The sequence below is a fragment of the Hemiscyllium ocellatum genome, unplaced genomic scaffold, assembly GCF_020745735.1.
Source record: "Hemiscyllium ocellatum isolate sHemOce1 unplaced genomic scaffold, sHemOce1.pat.X.cur. scaffold_234_pat_ctg1, whole genome shotgun sequence".
NCBI classification, from domain to species: domain Eukaryota; kingdom Metazoa; phylum Chordata; class Chondrichthyes; order Orectolobiformes; family Hemiscylliidae; genus Hemiscyllium; species Hemiscyllium ocellatum.
Genome location: NW_026868059.1, coordinates 193145 through 213421, shown reverse-complemented (window position 1 = coordinate 213421; position 20277 = coordinate 193145). Strand labels below are relative to the sequence as shown.

General features: G+C 41.5%; 1 non-coding gene across 1 annotated transcript; it reads right to left on the bottom strand.

Annotated features, from left to right (window-relative positions):
- Window positions 1–14673: 14673 nt before the first annotated feature.
- On the bottom strand, window positions 14674–14746 carry trnac-aca (transfer RNA cysteine (anticodon ACA)). The gene has a single exon. It is a non-coding gene; the product is annotated as a tRNA-Cys (tRNA).
- Between the last annotated feature and the right edge of the window lie 5531 nt (window positions 14747–20277).

Here is a 20277-nt window from a genome sequence, read left to right as displayed (position 1 = left end):
AGTTGGTAGGGAAAGAAGAAAAGAAAGAGAAGAACATTTGGTCAATGAGATGAATAACGCTCTGACTCTGAGAGTAAATAGCTGTTAATGGAGACTGCCAGTGACAAATCATCAGCGGCGTGTAATCGCAGGCTATGTGTTATCCAGGCTTTGGGATTCAAGACAATCTCTGACTATGACCTGCTCTTGTGGCCGCAATGATATATGGCTGCTAAAGTTAGCTTCTCAAAAACATTGTGACTCTCACTGCACCAAAGAAGGACTTTGAACCATCTTGCAAATGTCCATCATGAAACAACGATCCATTCTCATCCCATTATCTTTCAGAAATTGGTCTGGAGCTTTAAGCACTCTGGTACTCCAATTGATCAACGAAATATTTTTCTAATTTCACCACCTCCAGCGAAATGCTATTACCAAACATACATCCCCCTCCCCGCCCTGGTCCGCCTTCCCCACGGACCATTCCCTCCAGGGCATCGTGGTGCACTGCGCCTTCTCTCTCAACACCTCCCGCAAAGCTCCATGGAAGCATTCCGTAAAATCCCGGAATATGTGACACATACATTCATAGAATATGAGAACGAAGAGCAAGGCTTTGCCGCACAGGTCTTAAAGAATACTTCGCCAATCATTCAGCTCATGCCTGATCTTTCCATGGACACGCATCCACTTAACCAAACTCTGAAGGTAACATTTACTTCCTTTATTGTTCAAAGCAAAACCAGCCTGAGCTAAAAAAAAAATTGATGTCGAAACAACTACATCGTTGGGCAAGCACTCCAACGAGGAACAACCCTCTGGTTGAAGAAATTCCTTCTCAATTCAGTCCTTTATCTCGTTCTAATCTAGAGGCTGTGCCCTCTTGCCCTAGTTTCGTTTGCTAATGGAAGCATGCTCTCGACTTCTATCTCACACATGACTTTCATAATCTTATATGTTTCCATAAGATCCGGCCTCATTCTTCTGAATTTTCGAAATAAGCCTATTCCACATACTCTCCTCTCATCAGCGAACCCCGTCAAATCCGGAATTCCATCTGCCAAAATATTCCCCCTGAACACCACCTTGTCGAGGTCATTTTGAAAATCTAAGTACATCAATTCACTGTGTCCCGTTGTACACCATGATCGTAATGCAATCATAGAATTCGAAAAGATTTTGCAGGAATGACCTGCTCTTCATCAACCCAGGCTGCATCTGTCAAATTTCTACGGAGAAGCCCCGCTATTTCTTCCTCGATAATACACTCAAGAAATTTATGCACTACAGATGTTAAACAAACTGGTCTATTATGTTGGAGAATGGGTCTGGGTGGATTGCTCTTTGGCGGTCACTGTGGACTTGTTGGGCCGAAGGGCCTGCTTCGATACTGCAAGTAATCTGATCTAATTCCTCTTATTTTGTCTGCTTAACTTTTTAAACAGTGACGCCATATTTGTGTTTTCCAACCTGCTGGGACTGCCCAGAGTCCAACGAATTTTGGAAAATTACCGCAAGCACATACCATTGCGTTTAGTACATTGCGATGCATTCTATCAAGTCCTGGAGACATAACCATCTTTTGCAATATTAGCTTCAACAATCCAACACTAGTTCTTTTGTTATAATGACTGTTCCCAGGTCATCACCAAACGTCATCTCTTTGTCAATTACTGGCATGTTATGTGACGACCGACACAAATGCCTGATCAATGTCACTGCTATTTCCGCATATCCCATAAGTAAATGCCCCTTGTTATCCACGAGAGGGTCAACGTTTACTTTTGCCTCTCTTTTTCATTTTATATTTTAATAGAAACTTCTGCTATCGATTTTTATGTTCTGCGATATTTTTAATGCCATGTTCTTTCTCACACTTTTCTGCATTAAATTCCATTTGCCAACTCTCAGCCCAGCTCTGCTGCATACCTGTGTTCCTGTGTTACCTACAATGTCATTCAGCACTGTGCACAACTTTACCGAACTTAGTGTCGTCCGCAAATTTATTCACCCATCCTTCTCCGTCCCCATCCAGCTCGTTTACAAAAAAATGACAAAAAGCAGTGAACCAAAAACAGATCGTTGCAGTACACCACAAGCAACAGAATTCCAGGATGAAGTTTTCCCATCAAGTAACACCCTCTGTCTTCTTTCAGCTGGCAAATTTCTGATACAAAGCACGAAATCCCCCTTATGCCCATGCCTCAGTATTTTGTGAATCAACTGCCGTGGCGAAATTTATCAAACGACTAACTGAAACCCAAAAGTGCATTACATGAACGGCTTTATCCTCATACATCTGTTTAGTAACCTGGCAAGTTTTGACAAGAGTTGTAGCTCAGTTTTAGCTTCCCAGATGAAGAAATAGCTCACTGAGCTGGAATGCTCCTTTCCAGACGTTTCGTTTCCCTCTTGGTTAATATATTCAGTGTGCCTTCGGGTGACGGTCTGTACATGATTTCTTCTTTCTATTTATATGCTTGAGGTTCTTTGGGTTGGTGATGTTATTTCCTGTAGTGATATCATTTCCTCTTCTGTTTTTCAGGGAGTTGTAGATGAAGTCTATCTCGATGTGATTTTGATGGATTTCCAGTTGGAATTCCATGCTTCTCGGAATTATCGTGTGTGTCTCTGTTTCACTTGTATTCGGATGGATGTGTTGTCCAAGTCAAAGTAATGCCTTTCTTGATCTGTATGTAATAATACCAGTGAGACAGGGTCACGTCGTATTGTGGCTAGTTGATGTTCATGTATTCTGGTGGCTCGCTTTCTGCCTATTTGTCCATATGCAAAAACTGATGTCATTTCCAAAATGCCATGCAAGAACTTGACAAATGTTGCATTCGATAAACATTACATTCGCCTGAGGCTACACATCCATCCGAGGACAAGCCAAACACCTACATGCAGGAGATTTAATCGAAGCATGGCATTCCAACAAGAACTCCATCAACAAATACTTCGAGTTCGACGCCAACGACTACCCCTTGAGAAAAAAATAACTGGAAATGACATCACCATTGGAAATGACATCACCAATCCAAAGAAACCCAAATATATTAAGAGAAAGCAGGAATCATGAACAGTGCTTCTCCTGGAGACCCACTGAAATTGTTACCGAGTAGGGTGATGAAACGTCTGGAAATGAACTTTCCAATTCAGTGAGCAAACAGACATCCGGTTTAATGACCAATTCAAAGAGTTCGATAATGTTTGTGAGTCTCATCCACCCATTCACAAAACCGCCATGACTTTCCCTCATAAATTTATTCCAATCGAGATGATTACAAATCTTATCTCGTGGAACTTTTCCAACACTTTACCCACAACCGACGGAAAGGTCAATGGTCTATAATTTCGACGGTTTTCTTTACTCACTTTTTGAATGAGAGAGCAATTTGTACTATCCTGTAGTGTTCTGGTACTGTAACGTTGGACAATAACAACATTAATATCAAAGTGGAAGAATCGGAAATCTGATCCTTAGGTTCCCAGAAAGTCCTAGGATAAATACAATCTGGTCCAGGGGAATTTAGGTATGTTCACATTTTCAGAGCTTATGAGGCCTTGTCTTTGGGAAGTTCAATCCTATTTCGTCTGGTAGCTAGTTTCTCAGTATTGTCCTAGAAAACATTTTGTTTTCCCAGTGCGAATCCTGACTAAAGACATTGCTTTCACGCTTCCCCAATCGCTTCTGACTCCACCCACTAATTATCACGACTGTCCTTCATTGGCCATATTTTATTCTTTTCATTCTTTTAGCCCTCACATATCGATGAAAAGCTTTTGGATTTTCCCTTTCCTATCTATCAACAAATTCTCAGTTCCCTCCTGGCTCGTCTCCAGTCTCTCTTCAGGTTTTTCCTGTTTAACTTGTTACTCTCAATCTCCTTAACTGAGCATTCACATCTCATGGGAACACAAGCCTTCTTCATCTCAACAAGAGATTCAACTTCCTCAGTAATCATGACTCCTGCGCTTGACAATTTCCTCCCTCTCTGACAGGTACATACTTATCAAAGACACACAGAACCTGCTCCTTGAATAAGCTCCACATTTCTATTCTGCCCATTCCGTGCCGTTTCTTTGCCAACCTCTGAATGCGTAATCTTATCTATTCGCATTGCAATTTTCTTTCCCCCATCAAAAGCGCTTACTCTCCGGTGTATACCGATCCCTATGAAAATCTAAAGTAAACATAACTGAATTTTGGTAACTATCACCAAAGTGCCCACCTATTGCCAAATCTAACATCTTGCCGCGTTCATTAACCAGCACTAAATCTAATTTAACCTCTCCCCTTGATGGACTGTTCCATGACACTTTATTTAAGGAATCTATCGCAGATACACTCAAAACTTTCCCCATCAAGGCTACTCTGACTGAGCTGCTTTGACCGATCGACATGTTGATTAAATTCCCGCATGATAATTGCCATACATTTTTTTCATTTGTTAGTTATGTCTTTGTTTACTGCCCTCACCAATGTCATCTTAAAATTTGGAGGCGGATAGACTCCGACAATCAGTGACATTTTCTTCTTAGAACTTCTAATTTCCTCCCAAATAGATTCAAACTCATTCTCCATAGAAACTAAATCATCTGTTTGCATCGGTCTGAGGTTGTCCTTCAATGTTTGGGTTACACCACCTTCCTTACTATCCTTTCTGTCCTTCCAAATTGTCTCATACCAGTGAATATATACCTCCCAGTCTTGACTATGCTGTCTCCATGTCTCTGCAACGTGTATTAAATCGTATTCATTTGTGATGATTTATGCCGTAATATCTCCAACCTTCTTCTGAAACTTAGGAGCATTCAGGTATAGTGCCATGAGGGTCGCATTCTTACTCATTGATTAAAAAACATCTATAATAATATCTTCCACGGTATCCTTGCTTCTTGCTTCTCCTCCCTTGTCCATTTCTGACCTCCATGCTTAGTATACAAGTGCTCAAATACACCTTCCAGGTGAAGCAATACTTTCCCTACACTTCGTACAATCTAGTCTACAGTTCATATTGTGGTCGCCACTACCTTGGGAAAGGAAGTGTTTTGCAGAATGCCAAGTTCTATCGCCAAAAGTGTCCCTTAGCTTCCGGTTCACTGCTCCTTTAGCACAGAACCATGTTTCCTAGCGAACGTCTCTATCTCATCTTACTTCAGTGTTGCACCATAGCTTAGCGCATGCTGAATAAGCAGCAGACCATTTTCTGCTTGAGGAACCCACGACCCTCCAGATCAATTTCAGTCATTTTAGAGGCCTGGAGTTTCCCATATGTTGGCCCCCGACACACTCACCGAGTCTAGTCACACACTACCTTTGGTTAGTCATAAACAGTCTCTGTGAGCAGTTGTTAATGCTCCAACAGATCATTATCAATTCCTATACCCAACTGCTCGTCTCTCTCTTTCGGCTCTATGCCGACATCTCGTTTCCTCCTAATTACTGTGCCCCCACTTATCTTCTGCATATAGACAGAGGTTTTCCTGGAAATCATCAGTGCCAAGGACGGGGTCACTGGACCAAAAATGTAAACTTCGATTTCTCTTTTCAGCATCTTTTCGTCTTGCCCCTGAGGAAGCTTGATACTGTGCTTCTGTAATGACCCGCTGCGCATAAGATAGAACTGTTTTCATCCTGAAAGTTTCTCTTGTTGATGAATGCCATTACAATGTTTGCCACTGGCATCGACTTCGTAGGTCAATGAAAATAGAAATCATGTGTTTGGGATTTGTGCCGCAGCTCTGTTCTAGATAAGACAAACAACAAGAGAGCAACATCTCCGTCATGTCAGATGTGAACAGATAGGAATCTCCACAGGAGCTGGAATTAAGTAAATGTCTTTCAGTTGGAGAAAATTCAAACCATTTCTCACTGTAATAGCTTGGTGGCTATCAAAGCAAATATTTCATAACCACAAATGCTTAATACAGCGTTTTCAAGCTAAAATATCTGAATGATCATCCTCCAGAGTTACAGCACAGTCGTGCCTGCAAATCGAATAACTGACTGAATCACTTTACTTGTTCAGCGAGCAAACAGTCCTCTTGTGGCAAGATATACGGGCAGAATGCAGGAGGAGGGATGGAAAAGTTCTTAAGCAGTTTGATATAGGGAATGAGGAAGCTTTCGCGGTTTTCTGCATTGAAATGGGCATATTCCCAATTCAGGATGAACTTGTATCTTATGTTCCTCTCTGTGACAAGGGAGGAAATTGCAGGTGTGCTGAGCAATGGTTTACTTTCATCTTTGGGTTTGTAGTGGACTGGACTAACGCAAGATTGGGAGAGATAAACCAGAGAATAACACAGCAGTGAGTCTCACATCAATTGAAGTGAACCTTTTGGAGCAAACCTTGAAGGAAAGAGTTAACTGCCACTTCACCAGGCAAGGTTTCATCAGGGCGAGTCATCATGGTTTTGTTACAGAATGTCATACCTAACAGATTGGATTAAATACAATTTATTGGCAAGTGATCAGATTTTCTTTTTGAATGAGGGTAGTGAAGTTGATGTTATTTGTGTGGATTCCAACATAGCCTTCAACACGACACCACTCTGAAGATTGGTAGGAGGATACAAGTGAAAAGGGATTTTAGGTTCCCTGGCAGTTGGATACAAACATAATTGGTGGTGGTAGAGACACAGGATGGTGATAGAAGGCTGTTTCTTGTGACTGGAACTGGTATTCAATGATGTAACACAAGGATGAATGCTGGGTCCCATGTCGTTTGTGAATGTGTGTGAAGAATGTAGAACAAGTTAGGAGGAATTGATAAGCAGAGTTGTCGATGATACGAATATTAGCAAAGTTGTTAATAGTGAGGAAGATCCTTTTAGGATGGAGGAGCACAGAAATGGATTTATCAAATGTCACATTCAGAGAGGCGATGTTGAAACTAACCATGAAAAACATGAGGTGATGCACATTGGAAGTAACACATCAACTGATTACTCACTGATTGACAGGACACGAGGAAACCCACAGGAACAGAGAGTCTTTGCATGTTGGTCAACATATCCGTGAAGGCAGCAGAACATAGTGACAATCACAACTTTATCAGTCAAGGCAAAATTTATAAAAGCAGATAAAGTGGTGCCACAAGGAGACAATGTGGTGAAGGAAGTATTTGGCACGCTTTTCGTTATTAGTCAGAAAGTCGATTATCTAAGTTGGAAGGTCATGTTGTGGCGATATGGAGCATTGGTGAGATCACATTTAGAATACTGTTTACAATTATGGTCAACTTGTACAGGAAGGATTTTGTGAAAATTGAAACTGTGCACACTTGATTTACAAGGATGTTGGGGGGAGCCGAGGGCTTCAGATAAGAATGGAGATGGGGTCAGCAGGGGCTTTTTCGCTGGAATGTTCCAGCCAGCGTGTCACGTTCTCATCGTTTATGAAATCATGAGGGGCATGGATCGACAACTGGCCTCAATCATTTGCGCAATATGTTGAAGTTCAAAACTAGAGGGCACAGGATTTAGGTGACAGGCACTGAGACACACTAAACAACGGATAGAGATTGACAGAATGATGGTTGATTTCCAACAGGCATTGGTTAAGCTCAGTCTTTGGTTTTAAAAATAAGCAATTTCTTCGTGAAAGCAATTTGGCAGAAAAGTCGTGAATAGAACATTAGGGGTATTAAAATTGAGTGATGTACCGTTGAATAAGTGAGTGGGTAAAATATTGTCCAATGAACTCTGAAATGGAGAATGCCGTATTTATAAGGAACAATCAATAAAAATCTTTTCAATTAAATGTGATATTGCAGGACTCTGAAATACACACCGAAATGGCTGTACTGGGATATGAGTCACATTGACTTTTCTGCAGGAGCATCAACTGTTTCGGAAGTCAAATTAATAGTTTTCATCTGTTCAGCAATGGCGAAGCCAATATCTATTCCACCATTCCTCCCAGAACCTGACAGGGTGAGCATGCATTGCCTGATTGAAACATTCCAGTTGATGAAACTCGTTTTTCCTTTGAGAAACAGAATGTAGCAGTTATTAAACTGAAGATTTCTCTTTTCCTTTACAAACTTTATATTCAAACATTCAGTTGCACTGAGAGAATGCAGAATTCTACAACAATTGTTTTCCCTCAGATATTCAGCCTCTGCAGTTTTCTGCTCTTTAGTGATCTGAATGACCTGATATTTATGGGGAAAAGAATGTTGCCGTTTTTCTCGCATGCGGCAGAAGAACCAACTGAGTGGTGACAGGTGCATCTTAATTTTCTAAAGCAGTTGAGTGGAGGTGGTGTCGAGTTAAAAGCGTGGATCTTGAAAAGTACCCATGGTAAGGCAGCATCCATGGAGTAGGAAAATCGATTGTCGAGCATAGGTTCTTCGCTAGGTATGTTCGAAACATTGACATTCCTGGTCCTCGGATGTTGCCTAACCAGTGTGCTTTCTCGCTCTATCCTCCTGACTACAATCTCTCGCATCTGCAATCCTCGCCTTCTACTTAGATGGGGGTAGTGTCAGATACTGTTCCTGAGATGTAACAACATGTTTGTAATGATAGTTTGGATATGCATTTGGAAGCTAATCACTGATGTAAATCATTCTCTACCTCCCAATCTGCCAAGCACATGCAGGTCCTGCGCCTCCTTCATTGACATTCTCTAAACACCTGACGCCTGAAAGAAGAAGGCCTCATCTTCCGCTTGGGACCTTGATGCCACATGGGATCACCATTTCCTCAATCACCCTTCGCTCACATTATTCTAGTTTCATGACTCCAACTCAGCATTGCCCTTATGTTCTCCACATCACCTTTCCAACCTACCCGTTCCACCTCCTGTCAGAACTCGTATCTTATTTTCCACGTTCATTTGCTCATCACTTTCTCAGCTCTCACGCCCCCAAATTCCCAAACCACCCATTTATCTCTCAGTCCCCACGGCCACAAACCTGATTCCTGATGAGGTGTTTATGTCCGAAACTGCAATTCTCCCGCTCCTCGCATGCTGCCTGAGCAACTGTGTTTTCCATCGCCACACTATCGACTCTGAATTCTGGCATCCGCAGTTCTCACTTTCTCCACGGCGCAGTATTGTGTAAAAGTCACATTATTGAAAAAGTGCAGTTTCTGTGCATTTCTAAGTTGTTAAGTTCATTTGCTCAATCGGTTCCAGATGGAGTATTGAGTTTCTTTCTGCAATTATCATTATGGCAGGGATGTGATAGCACTGGAAACTGTGCAGACCAAATTTACCGGGACATTGTCTGTTCGTAGAATTTCACTTTTGAAGATTGTTTGGACAGACTGCGCTGTCACAAAGATGCTCTCTTTTTAAAAATAAACAACGAGCTGTAGTTTTCTTCAAGGATTATGTGTCTTGACTTTTTTTTATCAAAGGCATTGTAAATCAGTTCAGGCTCCGAATCAGATGAAGTGTTATAGTGATGTAATTCTTCGCTGTGAGGCCTTCTTTTTCTCCATCAACAGCTGAGGCTTGAGGCTAAAGACTCTATGTTTTAGAAATGAACTGTATAATGGTAAAAGAGTGGTCATTCTGGAATGCTGAATTCCAGTTTTTAGATCCTGCAGCAGTGGTGCACGAATTAATAACTTCTCTCCTTCTGCTGTTCTAATTTTTAAACGTACGCTTCTGTTTCATTTTCACTGTGTTTAAGGTGCTTTTTTACGGAATGTTGTGTACTTTCAGAACGACATAATTCAGTCTATTTTGGAAGGACTAAGTTCTGTGGGTATTCTATATATATTTTTTTGTTTTTCAATTCGTGATTTTGTGAATTTTTATAATTAACTAATTGGGTAATTATCACTGTACACTTAACGAAAAAGAACATAAGGTTACGATCTGGGTTGTCTGTTTAATAACTTTTTGAATGATTTAGCCTAGCTCGTAACAAATTGGAAGACAGTTGATTGATTAAAAGAGCAACCGATATGTGCCTGCTACTTCATTTCGGATGTTGATTTGGATTGTCGTGGACAGTTCTTGGGAAAGCATGTCTCATTTAGGTACAAAGGGTTGTTTGACTATGGACGATGAAAAGTTGGCATTTTTCCAAAAAACTGATTCAGGCCAGGCTTCTGGAATAACCAAAATTGCTGGGTTTGTATTTGCCTCTTTCTGTGAGTAAAGGAGAGGTCACTCCCCGCCGTAGCTCAGCATTTCACCCAGCTGGAAAATTCATGAGAATTTGCAGAGATGTTTAAATGTTAATTGAATATGAAGCAGCTTGAGTTAGACGTGAGAGATAAGGAAAAGAGACCAGATTTCAAACAGTTTCAGGTAAGATTCGAGGAAGAGAGAGCAGAAGAGCAGAGAGAAAGGGAGGCAGAGACTGAACTTCAGAAATTGGCAATTACTAAAGGAATTCACATTAAAACGCTGGAGATAAATGCTGAAAATAAGATTACACTGGAAGAGCATATTGTTAAAATGACAAAGAGAGCAGCTTGAAATGGCTGATTGTAATGAACTGATCCATAAAACAAGGATGGGCTTCCAGAATCATTTTAAGCCTGAGGGATAGAAATTGGGCAAAGAGAAATCCTCACGTGGAAAGGGAAAGTTAAATCTCTGTGAAGATCATGAGGATAACTTATCACAGGATATATAGGAAAACCATGAAGGGAACAAGATCTGAGGTTTTCATTGCAATAAAGTAGGCCACATGAAATCAGTATTGGAGAACTATGGAAAGCAATGTAAAATCAAATGGAGGAAAACAAAACAAGCCTGGATGTTTTGTTGGCATGGTTATAGAAAGTACAGTGGAGGCTGGAAAGCTTCATCAGAGTGCACAAACCGATCAGAGGTTGGTAAGGGGGAAGTGCCATGTCTGCTTGAAAAATATACCTGCAAAGTTAAAGGTTATTTACCTTGGCGAGGAGTAGCAAATAGAGAGGTAACAGTATTTAGGGACACAGGATCGTCTCAGTCTGTGATGCAGAAGGATGGGGAAATATGTACTCCTGAAGAACTATGTGTACAGGAATTCATGGTGGGACGAAACATTGCTCAGTGATGTACAGTGAAGCTAGAGTGGGCAGAAAATAGTGGGGAGTTTGTAGTGGGAGTTCTGGACAAACTCACAGCTCCAAGAATACACTTTGTGCTTGCAAATGATATAGCTCAATCACCGGTTAGCCTGCTCCATACTCCAGTTGAAAAGCCAGTCGAGCTGCAGGCAAGAGTAGCAATGCAGGACGTTGATAAAGGAATTTTCCCAGATTGTGTCTTTACGTGATCACAGAGTCACAATCGAAAGGAGGAGAAATCAAAAGGCACGGATTAGGAAGCTGAAAAATGATTGCATCCATTTATGTTAATTAGTACTCATTCCCATCTTTTATTGAATGTAGGGAATCTACACAATGCATCAAGATTACAATGTTTTTAATATCAAGTAAGTGGGACACAGCAGGGGACAAACGTTAAAAATGCAAGTATATTCAGTTCAGCAATGCTACTGAGTTACAGCAGAAAGATGAAAATTTATAACACTTGGATCAGAAGACATATATTCGGAAGGAGAGTGAATGCATCCCTGTGTGATATTACTTAGCAAATGATATGTTAAGGAGGAAATGGAGACCAATATATATTCAAGCATGTGAGAAAAGGGCAGAATTTTTTTTTTGCCAGTAGGGTACAGAAAAGTGGTGCTGCGAGTGCCCCGTGTGCCAAAACATTGGATGTCACTTAGGCGTGAGGAAAACGGAGGCTAAAATACAAAGACATTTTTACTGGCCTGGATTGCAGATGAATGTAGTTGAATTTTTCCTGACGTGTCATACATTTCAAACTATGGGAAATAATAAAGCCTGCACCTTTAATACCTGCTGCAGCGTTCAAGGAATCCGTCTTAATTGTCTTGATGCATTGTGGAGGTTCCCTACATCCAATAAAAGATGGGAATAAGTATTAATTAACATAAATGGATGTATTGACGAGATTTCCAAATGCTGTTCAATTCTGCAAGATGACAGCTAAAAGGATTGAGGACAAATTACGGTTTTTTTCAAAAAAACTAAATAAAGACTACTATCAGAGATACAATTAGATCAAGGGTCAAACTTCACATCCAACTTTCCAGGGAGTATATAGACAGCTTCGGATTAAAACGAATCAAATCCACTCTGTACCATTCAGAATCACATGATGCACTGGAAAGGCGACGTCAATTATTAAAGACTATGTTGAGGTTTTATGGTTCGGAGTAGCCAGATTATTTCCTTAAGGGAGTTGCGTCAGTGCTGTTTGCGATCTGAGATATATCGAAAGAATCAACAAAACTAAGATAATCTGAGACCAATTTGGGGCATAAAGAAGGAGGACCATTAAAATTTAATACGGAAATATTAATAAGTCAGGTTACAGAGACCACGCATTTGGACGATGTGTCAAATTTTAGAGTTGGACTAAATAATGTTGGAGAGTTGTCAAGAAAGCACTTAAAATTATCACAGCAAATGGTGAAGCAGGAAGTGTTTCAGAAACAAAAAAATCAGAATTTTGCCACTGAATAATGTATTTATTTAAATTTCATTAATTGGTGAAACTTTAAAGCAAGGTTTCATAGACTATCAAATTAAGAGGAAATCGAGTGAGGTTAGCTACTTGATAGGAACTCCTGACATGAAGGAATCTCACAGAATGTGTGATGGGAATATGCGCTAATGGTATTTTGGCAGAGAACGAACGCAAGGGGAGAATGTGTTATTGACTACAACACACTGGGAAGAACCAATTTCAGGGAATTCTGCATTGGACGTTCCTGCTATAAAATTGGACAAAGCAAAAGTTATCCAATATTGGTAAAGTTATTCAGTTCTCTTCCAGAAGAAAATCGTAAGAGTTATTACTCTTGCATGCTGAAATAAACTGGGAATTAATAACCTATTTGTAGATGATGTAAATATAGGAGTTGCTGTTCTGATTTTGTAACATCCTTGCAGGCATAACCCTATAAAGTTGGTGCAAGTTTATAAGGAGATGTTACGTATGTTCCAAGATGGCAGAACCAAAGTGTGTTTCAATGAATGGAGTTCACCCATCATCATGGTGCCAAAGCCAGGTAAGACCCAAAAGTTATGTGTGGACTATCACAAAGTCAATGTTGTCAGAAAGACTGGTGCATCTACGCATCTGCAGTTGGAGGACTATGTGGAAGAGATTGGACGAGCAACTTACATTTCCAAGTTAGACTTCCTCAAAGGTTACTGACAGTAAACTTTGTCGGAAAGATCAAAGGCAATTTTGTAACGCCAACTGGACTGCAGAAATTTAAAGTAATGACGTTTGTGCAAAAAGAGATTCACTCATATTTCAGAGGTTAACGGACAAGGTAATTGCTGGATACACAACAGTTTGGTGTGTGGTGTGCCTGGGACATTCAGTCTCTCACGGATTGAATACTTACAGAATTTCTCGGGCTTGTTTGATCGAATACGGAAGTCAAACTGATTTGTAAACCTAACTGAAAGTATATCTGCCAAAGCCAGTCACCTTCCTGGGCTATGTCGTTGACCACGGACAAATAGCCCCATGGGATGTGAAAAAGAAAGTTACTTGGTATTTTTATATATTGTTGACGAAAAGAGCAGTATGACGGTTTACCAGATTGAGTGACTTTTTCTGAAAGTTTGTGCTGACTGTTAGAAGTGGGACTGCTCAACTCACCGAATTGCTCAAAACAGGCAAGAAACCTCAGCGAACACAAGAATTTCAAAATTTATTTGACAGCCTAAATATTTTGATTACGATTGCCAAAGTATCAGCCACACATAATTACACGAAGGTTGTTCAATATGTCAGTGATGTGAATGTCTCTCATCTTCTGCCCGTCTAATATCGACCTGTAAACCAGTTTCATTTGTATTCTGTGTATATGGGGTTTAATTATCAGGACTGTTGTGTATTTTTTTGAAAAGCATAAGTAAGTCTACTTTAGATAGCTAAGATCTGTGGGTATATTATATTCTGTTCATTGTCTTTCATTCCTTAGTTTTGTGAATAATTATCTCTCTGTTTTAAAAACTGGAAGTCAACCTATCTAAAGTATTATAAGTAAATCTTACTACACACTCACCAAAGCAAACAGCGACGTTACACTCTGAATTTCCTGCATAAGAATGTTTTTAGTGGTCTGGCCTCGGCAAAACGGGAGTTATTTTTCTCAGAGCAGAGCTGATTGTGAGGAGACATGATTGACGTGTATTAAATAATGAGGAGCATGGAATTACAGATTGAAGGAAACAGTTGCTCTTGATCGATCACCAGGGTTTGTAGATTTCAGACAAGATGCAGAAAGCTTTGAATAGATTTGTCGGAAAACTTTATCAGTCTGCAGGTGTAAGACTCTGGAACTGACTCTCTATAAAGATTAGTTGGACATTGAACTTTCCATTCTTCTCTGAATGCATGGGCCAAGGAGTTTCAAAAAAATGCTCAAAACCGAGCATTCCCGCGAGCAACAGTGATGCAATCGGTGTCTTTGCGAAATGGAAAGGTCCCCATGACCAACGTGTGCGACTATTCGGCTTCCCTCATCTGATGACGCTGCAACATTGACCCTCAGGTTCTCGTGGACATTTAATGAAGGCATTCTTATTCCTGCAGATTAAAAACTCACGCCTTATTTCGGCTGAAGAGAAATCAGTTTTCAATTGCGTAATAAATGCCTACATTTCCTCCGAGCCAGGTAGGACTCGAACCTACAGTCTCCTGATCTGTAGTCAGGCGCGTTATCCATTGCGCCACTAGTCCGCTGAACAGGCCACTGTATAAGAGCCGTGATGTTAGCACGGACATGATTAATAGCAGTGATGTGCACGAATTGAACAAGCAACAAAGATAATCACTGTCACTGCTTCAGTCCAATCTTCACCACCTTTCAAAGCAGGATTTTGTTCCAAACAAAGGACACGGATGTCCATTATTTTCGTATCTGAAACATTTATAGCAAGGTAAGGGACAGAGGTGTTCATGGGGTACACTTTCCCATCAATCCAAATCACTAATACACAGCCAAACGCTTCCCAAAAACACCACATCCTCCTGGACCACAACAATGTTTTCAAACAATATCATTTATGTTCATCTCTGTTCACACTAAAGATAGATAAACCAACAGTGACCTGATAAATTAAAACAAGATAAACTGAACCAGGAATAGCGGCGGCTGACTGGGGTCTGTTTCTGGGAAGGAGACTCAGGCTGTCTTTGGCTTAATTGGCGAGCCCAGAGCCACTGTGTTTGTGTCCAGAGTCATATAATGACCAAACATGAAACCTCTAACTGGACTCTACCTGGTGCTTCCCTCCCCTTTCGCCCTCACTCACCAACTATCGATTGAAGACGACAACATTTCGTTCGAATGATCACTCGCCACAAGTATGCTCTCCAATCATGTTAACCCTGTGCATGCTGCAGGACCCATCCGAACTGCTAATGTATAATGCCCAACAGCGTAGAAGAGGCAGTTCTACATGACCAAGCTGTAGGCATTGGTGCTCCAACCAATCAGAGAAACTCATGGGCGCGCTGGGGGCTCTGAGCAATCATAGAATGCTGTTGGGCTCAACTAATCTATCCAGAACTTTCACATCCCAACGCTCAATCAAACTTCGCTTGAAAAATTCTTCCAGTTCAAAACACGCTTGTTAATGATGACTCTGTTCCCTTTCCCGCAGGTGAAAGTGAGGGCTGCAGATCCTGGAGATCAGAGTCAGCATGAGAGTGGTGCTCATGCGGACATCTTCTTCCCCCATCTAAAAAAATCAGCAGACAGTTCACCACAGTTTTCTATGAACAATTCTATATGAACAATTCTATTTTACCTTTCCTGAATGAAACACATTTGTTTTTCACGTGGTACCTCATTTTGTCTGGTATGACCGTTTGCAACATCTGTCACACAGGTTCAAACGGTAATCCTGTCAGTACTGAATTAATTTACAAAACTGTCGCCTGGCAAACTGAAAGTGTGCATACCTTTTAAAGATGAGGAAATATGTCTGAATGTCTGAATGTGACTTGGATATGCTCACTGGTGACAGGAAGCCGTGGAAGGTATACATTCTTTTCCACTTTCACCAATATTCCATCCCACTGAACTCCACAACTTGCGAGCAAAATGCAGGACATTTTCTGTCGCGACCCTCTGGACCAGTATTCCTTGCATCCCAACAATTGCCCAGACAACACCACTCCATAAAATCACAGAAGTTGCGGCTTTACCACCTGGTAGGGCACCAACAAGTATTGCATGCAGCTCTGGTCACTGAATTTTGGAAAAAGATGAAATCTCTGGAAAGGGTTCAAAGGAGGTTTACTGGGATGGTGACAGGTGTGAATCGAAAGTCTTACGGGCAAAGTCTGAGGAGACTGAGGTTGTTTTCGTTGGAGAGAAGAAGGTTGGCAGGTGACTTAATCAAGATTTATATGATTATCAGAAGGTCAAATAGAGTGAAGAGTGAGAGCCTCTTTCCTCAGATAGCGAAGGCCAACACGAGGAGCTACAGCATTAAATTGAATGCCGATTGATTTAGGACAGATAACTGTGCTAATTTCTTCACACGGAGAGTAGTACGGGCGTGGATCAGCCTGCCTGCAACAATCGTAGACTCACTGAATGTGAATTGGACATATATATGGATAATAATGTAACGATGAAGGTTAGATGGGCATCACATTTTTTTCACAGGTCAGTGCAAGATCGAGGACCGAAGGACCAACTGCACTGTAACGTTCTAATGTTTAAGCTAGATGACCTGCTGGGTTACCATACCTCTCCTCACTGTGTGACTTTCCAGACACTGTTTTTAGTGATTGGTCAGCACGACTTTCAATCCAGGCAACTGTATTTCCTCCTCTGAATTTTACTACTGCACAATGGGGAGAGAAAAACAGAGTCAGTGACAAAGCTGAGATCACTGACGTTCTGTATGGAATCAACAAAAATTATCTTGATCTTCCAGTCTACTGTGACTTCAATATTACACGGTGTTCCAAAGGCACTATTTCAGACTCTGTTCTGCTGCTGTGCTCCTTCAAGGCACAGCACAAGCTGGAAGAACGGCACCTCGTTTTCTGCTTACAGATTATGCAGTCTTCAGGACCCAGCATCGAATTCAATCATTTCAACCCGTCCGCCTTCTTTCACATTCTTTTCGCACCCGCATGTCCCATTAGTTTCAAAAACGGATCATTGGACTCGAAACATTAACTCTCCTTTCTCTATATAGATGTAAAAGAGCTGTTGAGGTTTGTTGAGACATTTTGTCTTTTCTTCAGAGAAGTTTTTCCATTGAAGGTTGCAGGAAGAGACTGATTCCAGGAGAAGATGTTCTGAGGAGATGATAAGAATGACAAAGGGCTGGAACATTTCCACTGCAAAGGTAGACGAGCCAGCCTGGGGCTGTTTATCCAAGTGCAGAGAAGGCTGTGTGAGAAACTGATTAACGTGCACATATTATGAAGAAGAGAGATATGTGTGGCAGAAATAAGCATGTTTTGGGAAGTAATAATACGCAGTAGCATAGCTTAAAAGCAAGAGACAAGCGATTAAGCGGAAATTTAGAATAAATAATTTCAAACAGACAGTGGCATTTGTCTGGACCTCACTATCTGAAAGTGTGGCATAGCTACATGTCAGTAGAATATTTCAGCAGTGTGTAGTCAAACACTTGGATAGCCAGAGCACACTTGGATAAGCACCTGGTACTGGAAAGTGTGACGAAGGCAGACCTACGTGAGATGGGAGTCCCGAGACAAAGGCTAACCTGTGTGCTTAAAAATGCCTGCTTGCGCGGCTCTGTGGCGCAAGAGAAAGCCTGTTGGATTTCCTCGTGATTGCTGAAGTTGACATTCCAAGATCATCGATATGCATCTCAGCAGAATCGTGGTTTAGTTCTTGGTTTGATATGTGATCAGACCAGACTCGGCTGCTCCTTTTCAAAACCTGCAATACTGGAGCAGGAACCCAAATGCCTTGAAACGGACCTTCTTTATTCGCACAAATGAACAATTTCGATGTCTATTGAAGATAGAGCTCGATTATTATATCTGTTAGCCAGTAGGAAACACGATGATGTTGATAGGCTTAAAAAAAACATTAACATACTGGCTCAGCCATGATGATATCGAATGGCGGGGCGGGGCAGGAGCGGTGTGAAGAATGGCCTCCTCATGTTCCGTCCTGACTGGGCTGTTTCTGGCCCAGGTCTTTAAACACTAACATAATGAGGGCAACGTGAATCTACATCAAGAAATATTAAGGTCTCACGTGTACCTCGCTGCTCTCACAGCAGGATTAGACAAATACTGTCGCAGCTTCAGATCAGAAAGTAGAGATTTCTGATTGCTCTGTCAGGCTGAACAGAGGCTTCCAGGTGGACCAATGGAACAGGCGTCCCCGTGGATTCTGGGGATTCAGGGGCAGGCTCGCCCTTGCAAGGCTGGAATTCTGACCAAGGTAATGAATGTGAATATCTGACATTTTGAATATTACTCTGGATTCTTGCTACTTTGCACTGTAATGGCATAGTGGTTCATTGATTAGCATTGCTGCCTCACAGTCTTGGGCAACTGACTGTGTGGATTTTGCACGTTCTCCCTGTGACTGCGTGGGTTTGCTTTGGGTACTCCGGTTTCCTCCCTTTATACTAAGATATACAGGTCATTTCAGTTGGTCATGCTAAATTTCCCGTAGGATTTGGTGCATCTGTCAAAGGGAAATGGGTCTGGATGGGTTGGGCCGAAGGGCCTGCTTCAACACTGTAGGGAATGTAATCTAATCTAAACTTGAATTCAATTAGGTCTTGCATAGCATTGCGCTTTGTATACTATTTATACAAACCATGCCACGTGCTCTTGGATGTCGTAATTCTGAAGATTATTGACGTTGTGTGCAATGTTGGTCAATGTGTCATATGAACTTTCCAAAGGAACTTGGTGCAGTGTCAGTGAATTGAATTCTGTGACGAATTGAAACTGATGGAAGGAAAATCCCAGTACAGTAGTGACCAAAAATTGCCCGTGATCAACGCAGGAAGCCACGGTAAACTTATATTCAGTAACCCCTCCCCCATTCACCTATTGTACTCTATGCCATTTTCTCACCACCCACCCCCCACCCCGCCCCCGCCATCCTCTAGCTTAGCTCTCCACGCTTCAGGCTCTCTGCCTTTATTCCTGATGAAGCGCTTTTGCCCGAAACGTCGATTTCGCTGCTCCCTGGATGCTGCCTGAACTGCTGTGCTCTTCCAGCACCACTAATCCAGCAGTATATTCAATCACATCTTTTTTCACCACGTTTTTCTCTGTCCTTTTCCTGAACCTGATGTGACATAATGGATGGTCAATAATCAGTACAATCATCTCTGATGTGTGTTTCAATTCAGATCCACAGCAAAAAATTGAGTAATTGAATTTCTGGCCTCTGTGATAAGAACAGGAGTCGTTGAACGTCCTCTGATGTCAGCTCCATTGGGGAAATTGATCAGGTTGCCGTGCTTCTATAGCAGACTGGAGGTGTCTGAGCTGCCGAAATTGAGAGATTGATCCACGCCAGGCGCTCATTTCACTGATATTGGCCAGGATGATTGCAACATCAGGCTGAGAACAGCTCGAGGACCGAATATTACTGTACAATAAAGGCTCTTTGGCCCTTGATGGTACACCCAACGCGATCCTAATCAAATGTCAAACCGAAAGACATTTTATAATTATGGCTCAAAAGATTATCCCCGATCATTGAAAAGCCCTAAAAGTTAATGCATCTCCGACTGTTGAATCCTAGGCGTTCTGCACCTTTTCTACTCACTGAGAATAGAACATGCCTCGGCATCTATCAGCCGCAATTTAAAGCTGTGTGCCCTTGTGCCAACCATCACCATTTGTAAAAAAAAATGTCCTTCACTGTCCACCTTAAGCAAGCATCTGATCATCTTGTATGGATCTGTTAAATCATCTCTCAAACTTCTTCTCTCTGTCATAAACAGCCCCAGGTCGCTCAGTCTTTCCTCGTAAGACTTTCCCTCCAAAAAAGTCAGCACAGCAGTTCATCTCCTCTGCACCCTTGCCAATGAATGCACATCCGTCCGATGATGTGACGATCAGAACTGTATGCAATTCCACAATTGCGGCCACCAGAGAATTTTGGAGTGCAACATGACCTAATGGCTCTGAAACTCAACCTCTCTCCCAATAAATCAATCATTCCGTGCTCATTCCAAAAAAACCTGTCAACACGGGTGCTAACTTGCAGCGTTTTTTGCATAGTAGCGCCGAGGTCT